This window comes from Pecten maximus, chromosome 14 (genome assembly GCF_902652985.1).
Source record: "Pecten maximus chromosome 14, xPecMax1.1, whole genome shotgun sequence".
NCBI classification, from domain to species: Eukaryota; Metazoa; Mollusca; class Bivalvia; order Pectinida; family Pectinidae; genus Pecten; species Pecten maximus.
Window position 1 is genome coordinate 14,574,398 of NC_047028.1, and position 11,903 is coordinate 14,586,300.

The window sequence follows — 11,903 nt, forward strand, 5'->3', positions numbered from 1 at the left end:
TCCCTTGAACTTCGTCAAAATCATAAGGATTCGTTTCAAAATAAGCAAAAATTCATTCCATCGTTTGGAATACATGTCCTGTCTTTTCATGACACGGATAATTCTGTTCCTGACCATTAATGCTTTCGTTAGTCATGCTTAACCCTAATAAAACTAGAACTGTCGCCAGGATGGCTGTTTGGTTTGGTTTGGTTTATTTTGTTTAACGTCCTATTAACAGCTAAGGTCATTTAAGGACGGCCTCCCGTGCGTGCGACATGCATGCGTGTGGTGAGTGCGTATGTGTGTTTTGGGAAGCTGTGGCATGCCCGTGTTAAGTCTCCTTGTGATAGGCCGGAACTTTTACCGATTTATAGTGCTACCTCACTGAAGCATACTGCCGAAGACACCCAGCAGCACACCCAACCCGGTCACATGGCTGACTAATACCCCCGCAATCTACACGAGTCAATGGTGAATTGGAACTGTTAATTAGAGGCCAACTAAGATAACCCAGTAATAAAGTGACCAGTTGCCATAGCAACCATTATTTTGAGAAAAAGAAAGTGAGATGCACATCTGCACATGGTCCTCTATATTTGTGTGAAGTTTCATTGAAATCGGCCCTTCGGTTTAGGAAGAGTTGTCCGGACAAACTTAAAGTTATGGTTCTTATCAGAAAACCCGTTTATAGTGACCAGTTGCCATAGCAACCATAATTTTGAGAAAAAGAAAGTGGCATGCACATATACACATGGTCCTTTATATTTGTGTGAAGTTTCATTGAAATCGGCCCTTCGGTTTAGGAGGAGTTGTCCGGACAAACTTAAAGTTATGATTCTTATCAGAAAACCTGTTTATAGTGACCAGTTGCCATAGCAACCATACCTTTGAGAAAAAGAAAGTGGCATGCACATCTACAAATGATCATTAATATGTGTGTGAAGTTTCATTGAAATCGGCCCATCAGTTTAGGAGGAGTTGTCCGGACAAAATGCGTCTACAGACGGACGGACGGACAGACAACCTGATTCCAGTATACCCCCCTAACTTCGTTGCGGGGGTATAGATACAGTGGCATTTAATCATTCTACACTGATGACTCTCAGAAAAATCATGAGGTAGCAGCAGTCATGGTTTCATAAATGACGGCTTCCAAATAACACTTCAATATTCTCTAAAGAGCTCCAAGTGTTTCGATAGCAACTATCTATTCCGACCCGATATGTCCTACAGTCTTAATAGAAAACTGGATAATTTTAATACGAAAAGTACTAGATTTAATGTATATTCTTGCCTCAAATTGTCATGCACTATATTTGGCTGGGTTCCTCGACATAACGGGATACCTGGCAATGGGAAAGCAGATCGTGCCGCAGTAGCGGCATTATCACTTCCACCAACAGATTTTAATCTTTATTTTACCGATTTTAAGCCCTTTGTAAATAAATGTTTCATCACAATGGCAAAGTGAATGGAATCAATATGTAGACAATAAATTACACTAGATTAAAGCAAATAACGTTGGATGGTCTTCTTGCTACAGAGACGGCCGGCTAGACGAGACTGTTCCCACCTGTGTTAAGATTGGTCATACTGTACATGTACAATGTATAACGCTTTTCTTGTTTGTTGGGATGTAGGGACCGGTCTCGGTGCGTCGCCTGCAGTTAACCATTTACTGTTAAACATCTTTTTTGCAGTGATCTATCACTGGCAAGAATTTTTTTACAGCAGCATAGCAAAGTGAAAAGTTTTCTTTCAAACTGTAAGCAGATACAAAATTTGAGCTATCTGAAAGCTGTTTGTCTGTATCACCGGATTTCAGTAGCAAAAACCTTTTAGGTCACCTGAAACGAAGTCACATGTGATCTATTCTAATCGCCTTTTGTACCATCGTGCGTCGTCGTTCAGTAAACAATTTACATTTTCAACTTCTTCTCCAAAACCGCTGAACTAAATTCAATGAAATTTGGCAGGAAGCTTATATGGCTAAAGGTCAACCAAAATTATAAATTATATGGTCCTCACACTCCAGGGGCCTGAAATGTGGGACTAAAAATTGTCAAATTGACTAAAACTTCAAATATTGTGGAAACCGACACTCTTCATAGATGGAAGGGTCTGAAGATGTTTTATCACAATTGTGAATTTCATGACCCTGGGGTCTCACGTTTGCCCCTAGGGAGGGGGTAAACTTTACTATAGTTTATATATGGAAATCACATTTTTGACTATTATTTGTTTGATTTCTATTGGAATTCATTTTAACTTGGTTAACTTTATCAGCTTGGGATGACAGTTTGTTGGTATGCACACGTTGGCCCTGACTGAACCCCAGGGGCTGATGGGCGGGGCTAAAATGGGTCAAATTGACTGAAATTTCAAAAACCTTCTCTACTCTCAGATATGGTGGACTCAAAACACTCTTCATATATGGAATGGTCTTAAGGTGCTTTACGAAAATTGTGAATTTCATGACCCTGAGGTCTCACGTAAAGTCGTTTGCCCCTGGGGGAGGGGGTAAACTTTACTATAGTTTTTATAGGGAAATCACATTTTTGACCATTATTTGTTGGATTTTTATTGGAATTCATTTTAGCTCGGTTAACATACCAGACTGGATGACAGTTTGATGGTATGTACATTTTAGCCCTGACTGACCCCCAGGGTCTGATGGGCGGGGCCAAAAAGGGTAAAATTGACCGAAATATAACTTTCTACGATCTATCATTTTGGAAGTTGGAAATTATGACACATGGACAACCACGATACTGAACCAGACTAGGCAAGGACATACATAATATTCGAACAACGTTTACTAGATTGATTTGGTTTGGTTTTTAGCTCACCTGCCGGAAGGGCAAGTGAGCTTATGCCGTTGCGCGGCGTCCGTCGTCCGCCATCTTGAAAAACACATTTTAAACTTCTTCTCCAGTTCCACTGGTGCCATTGAGCTGGAAATTGGTGAGGATGTTAAGAAAAGAGAGCCAACAAAATGTTGTTATTTTTCGGCCCCGTAAAAACTTTGACATGGCAGCCATGGTGGCCATTTTGTAACATGATTGCGCAATCATGGTTTTCCTGAACAACACCTATTTCAAACTTCTTGTCAAATTCCACCAGTGGGATTAAGCTCTAACTTACCAGAAATGGTCTTGATCAAGTGTTGTTATTTTTCGGGTTGATCCAAATTCCAGCCTCCCGAAACACATGCGCACCCGCCACCGGCATGCATGTCGCACGCACGGGAGGCCGTCCTTAAATGACCTTAGCTGTTGATACGACGTTAAACAAAATAAACCAATCCAAATTCCAAGATGGCCAACAGTGCCACTATACTCGCTACAGAGAATGCATACTACAATAGTATAAGGGTCTTTAATTTAGAGTCAGATGACCGTTAAGGCCCTTGGGGCCTCTTTTTTGCTAAACGTCCTATCAATAGCTAAGGTCATTTAAGGATGGCCTTCCGTGCGTGCATGCGTGTGGTAAGTGTATGTGTGTTTTGGGAGGCTGTGGTATGTTTGTGTTAAGTCTCCTGGTGAAAGGCCGGATCTTTTGTCGATTTATAGTGCTACCTCACTGAAGCATACTGCCGAAGACACCCAGCAGGACACCCAAGTTGAATAATGTAGATCCATATATGACTGTACTAACCTATGTATGTTTCCCCGCAAGTTGTTCCCATGTTCTTCTGCATATTCATAAACGAATGCTCACGAAGTTGGCGATAACTCTTTGGTGCTAAGTAATACAATTCCCTCCAATTTCTCCTGTAAAATGTCCGTGTTTTGAAAGCATTGCCTCTCCTTAACTGTGGGCATAGTGGTGCATGAACTGCATGAGTGAGCACCTGTTCCATGAAAATTTTGTCATGTTGATTGGTTGTAACTCTATATTATCTGTTTTTTATTATGTTTTTACTTATCATGACAGTTACACTCAATGTCATTAGTGAACTGAAATATTGTTGAGTATAACTGACATTTTATTATGAAACTGTAATGGATTTCATCTACAATTACACAATGCATGCGACGAAAAAAACGGATTGATACATTACTTTTACATTTTCCATTAGCCCATGGATACCATAAATGTATTTCACAGTAATAAAAATATATTTTGTATAATATTCAATCAACGATTTCTCGTTTTTATTTTCTGTTTATTCTGTTCAACTGCAAATTATATTTCGACAATAGGAAAAGATGTAACAAAACCCCTTTAACTTAGTTTGCAATATATTCAGTATACTTGGACAACAATTTAGGACCTAGATTATAGCGTGGTTATCGCGTAGAACTGCGGGTATTATGTTAAATATCAACGGAATTGATAAAAATATGAAGGCACCCTAGTAAACTCGGAGATTTTTTTATGGCTTGAAAGACTGGGAACGGATAGCAAATTGTACTGAACTTATAGTAAGGGTAGTCTGTTAAATAAATACAGAATAAATATCTATAAATCAGCAAAAGTTCCGGCCTATCACAAGGAAACTTAACACGAACATACAGCATCCTCCCAAAAGACATACGCACTCACCACCCGCATGCATGTCGCACGCACGGGAGGTCGTCCTTAAATGACCTTAGCTGTTAAAAAGACGCTGAACAAAATAAACCAAACCAAACCAAAAGCCTTGCTCATATAGTCAACAGCTCAACTGGTTTGTGTTGACCATAAATACTCTTTTCAAATGCTCTGTATCATGTGTCTGACGTTTAACTCGATACAAACAATAGGGGACTATCGAATGGAAGAGGAGGTAACTCTTTATTATTTGTTGTAAAATGTAGTAGGCTAGTAAGAAAGCCTAATATAACTTTTAATGCTGGTGTTTTGCTGGGTTTCTTTGGCAGTATGCTTCGGTTTGGTAGCACAGTAGTCGGAAGAAGTTCTGGACTATCACAAGAAAACTTAACACAAACATACCACTGTCTACCAAAACACATGCACTCACCACTCGCACGCACGGGAGGCCACCCGTAAATGACCTTAGCTGAGGTTTTCTGTAATTGTATAGTTTACTTTCCACAAAATAACACTAAAAGACAATACCTTACCTCATCAAAAGGCACAACCATTGTTTCTTTTTTTATGTCATTGTGTTATTTTTAATCACATTTTTGGTTTGGTTTGGTTTATTTTGTTTAACGTCCTATTAACAGCTAAGGTCATTTAAGGATGGGTTCCCGTGCCTGTGACATGCTTGTGGTGAGGGCGTATGAGTTTTGAGAGGCTGCGGTATGTTCGTGTTAAGTATATTAGCACCTGCAACCACGAATCGTAATAACAATAACAAGAAGGAATCAACGATATATATTCAACCAAATGTTTTATTCGTCCGTTATCATTAACCAACAACATCACATTTATATCACAGCTTTACCATTTCCATTATGTTGTTACAAACTTAACTAGACGTATGATTTAAGAGCGATGCAAGCCAAAATTAAAACCTAAATGTTCTCTTCTTTGAGCATCACTAGGCTATTGATAGGTTAAAAATACAAAACCAAAAAACTTAAACCCAAGATGAAAAGAATTGTAATTATTGTATAGGTCAAGGTAAAGGACATGTAATACAAGTTAACAATAACAATATTTTTAGAAATCTTTAACAATGTTAATGCTCCGAATACCTTCATAATTACTCCGTTGATACTAATTGATACCTAAGCAATATGCTGAAATCACTTATTGCTTCGGATATCTAAATATATATCATGGAAATACAAATAACGTAAAGTTTTACTCGTATTTGATACAGCAATAACATTAAAGTAATTACGCACAAATCATATAAAAATAGTTTCTTAATTAGTGGCATGTGGATATACGAAAACAATATGCTGATTATAATTGTAAACTAGATGAAATTTAATATTGAAATCGATTTAGCTATACAAATTGCAAATAAATACGACACTTATATAACAAACAATAGACATATTTTTTAAATGCAATTACTTAAAACTGATTGCAAATTCTATAATCAAGACACAAACAATTTCTTGTATTAAATGTATTGGTCGTTTAAATCATGTCATAGCGAAAAATTGGTCAATACCGCTTGCAATAGAAAAGACTATACGTTTTTACGCGTTCACTTCTTTTAAAGGGGGCTTAACCTTTCACCGTTAAAATTGTATTTAACATAAATGGTTCCTACACAAAATATTGAATGCACCATCCATGTTTACAATCTTGTGTGTTGCCGTTATTGCTAATATAATACAAATGTAGGTACTATTTTACCATAGATGTTTGGCCTCTCTCATTTATCAACACCGTAACCCTTCATTTGTATTTACATCATAATGGTATTGTAATTCAATCCAACTAGCCATTTATCCGATTAATTTCTTATTTCAATTTTATAATCAATATCTTATGAAAAGGTATATTATATATTCGTAACGGCCCATCAACACTTTAAAGGTTATTAGGACAAGAACATAGTAAAACTAACGAAATATGTAAAAATGTTAGGAAAATTGTACACTCAAATATAGTTTAAAATGAAAAAAGGCTATTGTTACTGAACTCTATTGATACCGATCGACATATTTCATATAGTTTAAAGTTTTGTATATGCTAACAGTTTTAAAAATATGTTTTTAGACATGATATACTGTTGGAGACACTTTTTTCTTGTGGGTTCTAGATAAAAGCAGTCTACTAAAACGTGTATAACGGTAAACGGTTCATCGCATGCAATGAACTGAGGCTGGTTATTTTCAACAATGAACAAATATGTCAAAAGCTCCTAATGCCAGAATTATTTTTACTTAACAAATGAACCATTACAAACACAAGATTTTACGACTTACCGCCCGACGCTATGTGAAAGAAAGTGCTAAATGCGTTAAATACCGCAAACTAAACACGGTAATTGATCAAAGGAAATCGCACATTTGACAAAAACAAGGGAATGCGACTTGATGGTCTATCTGATATCATTAATCAGCTTCACCAGGTAAGTACAGAGTGTGGTTGCGTTGCCCTTTCTAATATAATCGATGACATGATCCAATAGACAAAATAGCAATATCTGGGCTACTACTTCTGTCTTTTGAAGACGTTAGCAGAACTAATCGCAAAACATCCTGTGCAATCATGCATTTCCGTTGTCATGACATTAGATTGAGTACCAATAATTCATCAGAGGATGCAGGAAGAGAAGAATCGTGTTTATTCGAAGTATTGAATGAAAGCTACAAGGATATGAAAACGAAGTTTTTTTTATTGAAGCGAGAGCCTCTTAATTTGAAAGGAACAGGAAACCATCTAGACGTCCACTCCCTGAAATATCTCATCTGACATTTGCTATGTTGAAATACATCAAATGGAGACATACTGTTACTATTAGTTTTTGTTCTAACATATCTTTCGTACGATCGTTTGTATAATTTGGATACCTGCAGGCTTGGTAATTACTCAACGTTCGACCTGCAGGAATGAATAGATTTTGCAAAAAAGAAAACAATATTGGCACGGGTCTTAACGGTTATCAGAGAATATAGACGCAAATACGTTTCGCGGATATATTAAAACCAAAAACGACACCAGAGGCTTTTATTCCTTAAAGTATTACTTAAAGATTTACACTTTCAAAAATACCATTTTAATGGATGTTTTTATTGACGATATGTAATCTTTAACAATTAACTCATCAACCCTGTCAATCGGATATTTTACACTTAGGAAATCATGGACTCATCATACTCTTCAACATCAGCCAATTACGTTGATATATATTGATGGCGTAACCAGCAGGGACAGCTAACAACAAATCTGTATGATAAGCGTAATGAGTATAATTTGTCATTTCTAAATGTTCCCTGTTTGTAACACGTAATATACCTGCTGCCCTTGTGCATGATCTTAAGTGGCGACTAAATTTGGAATCGTATCTTTAGAAACTTACTTCAGAAGGGAAACACTACAAAATACGGCTCGGTTAGCTGTGTTATCACAAAGACGTAAACAAACACATCCACACAAGGACATCGTATAACCTTAGCTATTGTTAGGACGTTAAGTAATGATTAACAAAACCGAACCATTTCTATATAGGAACATGCCCGCCCCCGCTATAATATCCCGGTTAAATCTATACTCAATGCCTTGTTCAAATTATCACGATATCTTGACAAATATAACAAAAAGGAATTCGATTTTTCAAATTGGAATGTTTGGAGGGATCACATCCCCCATTTTATTTTCACTTAATATTTGGGCCCTTGTGGTCATACTTAAAAGATTTTCAGCAAATTTGTTTTAATTCCGCTTTAGAATTAAGGATTAGCGTTTCTAAAGTGAAAATTTAACCACGACGTACGACGACAAATAAAGCGCAATGGTTATCGGTCGTCCTAACCTTGGTTCTTAGGGTCAGATTACCTAAAAAGCGATAAAGACAATAAGGTTTCTAGCATCAATGGATTTTATCAGAATTCTGACAAACCTATTTCGCTTCAACGTTTTGTATTTCATATCTATTAATGTATCAACAAGCCATTTATAGCGCCCACATGTCTTACATTTGGAAATTTAAATACTTTTCAAAAAGTTCCGAAAAAGACATATAAAAAAAAGAAATACTTTGAGACATTAAAGGCCATTAAATATTAAACAAAACGAAAAGTTTTAGTAATGATTCCAGTAATTATTCCGATACCAATTTGTTACCCTTTAAACCCTTACAGTATAGATTGGCCGTTAAGAATGTAAGAAAATTCAGTTGCAACTGTAGAGATACGTGTACCGAACATCGTTACAGTTATCTGTCATTCGTAAATGATACTAGTCACTTTCTCACACTTACATTCAAGACTATTTCGATGAATCAAAATTCATAGCGACTATTTTGGTTCATAGTGAAATTGAAAGTAACATACATTATATGTTTTGTATAAATTTGAAAAATTTTGACCAAAATTTGACTAATTTGAAACCACTTCTACTGCAGCAAAAGAACGCATTAACAGTCATAAACATCAAAACGATATGCAACCTTCGAGGTTAAGTCGGGGGATATAATTAGAAGAAACAAATCATCTTAACATAACAAACGTCAGTATTGCAAAACAATAAATATAAACAAATTATCTTATAACTCTTTTCGGCAAGACTTGTTTTATCAAATCTTCCAATTGACAGCGTGACGTTACTGTTATACCGACCCATCGTAATCAATATTGGTACCTGGACTTTGGAATGGCGTTAGTTCAGTCGAGTGCTTCTCGGATATTATTTCTGCCATAGTTATTCCGTTTGAAAACCGTTCAGTGTCTTCTCGATAGCTCACATTGTTATTACTTTGTTGAATCGATGACCTTCGTATGCAACAACGGCATCCAGCAGATAACGTCGACAGGAATGCTGCACGGTATGTTCTACAGCACACAAGATATAGTACAAAATTGATGGAAAAATTAAGATAGTACATTGTTAGAAATATATATTGCAGATTGCGATCTGTCAGAGTTGATGTTTGATAATTACCCAATATATGGTCTAGGATAACTTTTATACGTATGACATGACTAGGTGTATTTAGAATGAGAAACGATACAGAAACCGACGTCAGCAGACGTTTTACAACGTCATGAGGGCTTCTCGATGAGGCGGTCCCTCCTGTTGACCGTACACGTCTAAGTCTAAGTTGTCGTTTTGAAGCCTCTACAGATGCACAAATAATGCGGAACAATAGCGTAATAATAACAATAAATGGAATCATTAACGTCAGAACTGTATCTATATACGTTAGACCCACTTCAATCGTTCGGTACTGTGATAATGTCAAACAGTAGTATTTCCCGTGAAACTTGCTCACTCTTGTTGCCCATAGCGGAAAATTGTAACCTGCTATACTCATTAGCAGTAAGAAAGTTATCATTCGCTTTGCTACGCGGGTAGTACAAAATGTGTTAACTTTCGTTGGTTTGCATATTCTGATAAAATTCTCAAAGGTTATGCAAACAACAAATGACACAGACATAAAACTGGAAACATATGACATAAACACTGTTATTTGACACACACCTTCCACGTGAAAAATACGCACGTCCACAAAGTCCAACCAAGCAATGAATAGCGTCAAGATGAAACCTGTATCTGCGATTGAGCGAGCGGCAAGGTAAAAACTGCAAGAGGAGTTTCGATGATTTGAGCTGAGGAATATGAACGCAGACAAAACATTGCCTATAATACCGAATAATCCTATCACGGGCAAAGTGTACCTTCTCAATAAGAAGAGAGCGTCATTTGAATTGTCCGCCAGAAAGAAGTCAGCGGCTGCATTCTGCATATCTGATGATTCGTTGTGCGAGTTATGTATGTACATGCTTTCCTCTGACAATGTATTATTAGGAGTCGGGAACTGCACTATGCCCGATCGCTGTGCATTGCTGTTTTCCTGAAAATGTTGATCGGAAACAGTGAGCATGGCTTTAAAATCAGTTTGTCGTCGTCATGATGGATCGATAATTCGGTGGGTTACCGTTGGATCTACCGCGGCTGCAGCACATCTGAAGAAATGAAAATGTTACTGTTAATCAACATTAAAATTGTGGGTGTAAGCTCTCTCGTTTCCAGTAAAAATATTATGTATTCCTAATAGAAAAATAGCTTCTTTGAAATCTGCAAAAGGTGATTATCAATTAATATATCATTGGACAATGCTTTATGTAAATTGATACGAATTAAAATAATGAAACCGATACAATTTATACTTTACAAATAAACCGTGAAATATCAGTCTAACAACTATTCTATAAATAATGACAAGCGCACCTTCTAATGTTCAGTTATTTTAAATTATAACATATATAATAATGGCTTGCCCTCGTCAGCATAATATGACCGGGTGAGGTATTCTGCTTTGTTTCTTCGGCAGTAAGCGTAAGTGTGGCAACACTCTAAAAGTTTGGTTTGGTTTGGTTTATTAACGTGTTATTAACAGCTAAGGTCATTTAAGGACGGCCTCGCGTGTTTAGAGAGGCTGCGGTACATGTTATGTCTCCTTGTCATAGGCCGGAATCTTTGCCGATTTATAGTGCTACCTCACTAAAGCATACTGCCGAAGACACCCAGCAGGACACTCCAACCGGTCACATTATACTGACAACGGGCCAACCTGTCGTCCCATATACACATACACACACATACGCACTCACCACACGCATGCATATCGCAAACATGGGAGGCCGTCCTTAAATTAATGACCTGTTGCTGTTAATAGGACGTTAAACAAATAAAACCAAACCAAACCACTCCCAAAATGCTGAGCGCTAAGCACGAATAGCAACTACCATCTTTAATGACTCCGGTATGTCTCGGCCAGGGGTCAGAACCCAAAGCCTTCCTCACAGTGGCGAACGCTCAATTGAAGACCAAAAGTGGGCATTGTCAAGGGAGACATTAGGAAGAAGAGAAAAGACAAGATCCCAAATTAAGTCACCTTTTACGATCATGCAATGGGGGCAGCAGGTACAATTCCTACGCCCTTACCTACAGGGCAGACACTCTAAGACGCATCATTTTCGCGCTATCACAAAGAGACTTTTGTTTTGTTTTGTTGTATTTGTTTAACGTCCTATATACAGTTAAAGTCATTTAAGGAGGGCCTCCCGTGCGTGCGATATGCATGCGTGTGGTGAGTGTTTATGTGTTTTGGGAGGCTGCGGTATGTTCGTGATCAATCTGGAGCTTTTGTCGATTTATAGTGCTACCTCAACCAGCAGGACACCCCATCCGGTCACATACTGACAACGGACGAACCAGTCCACAGAACCCAAAGCCTTCCTAATAGGGGCCAACGCTCAACTAAAGGCAAAAAGTGAGACATTGTCAAGTGACTCACTTGACATTATGAAGAAGAAAGTTTGTAAGAAAGACCTTAAATCGCC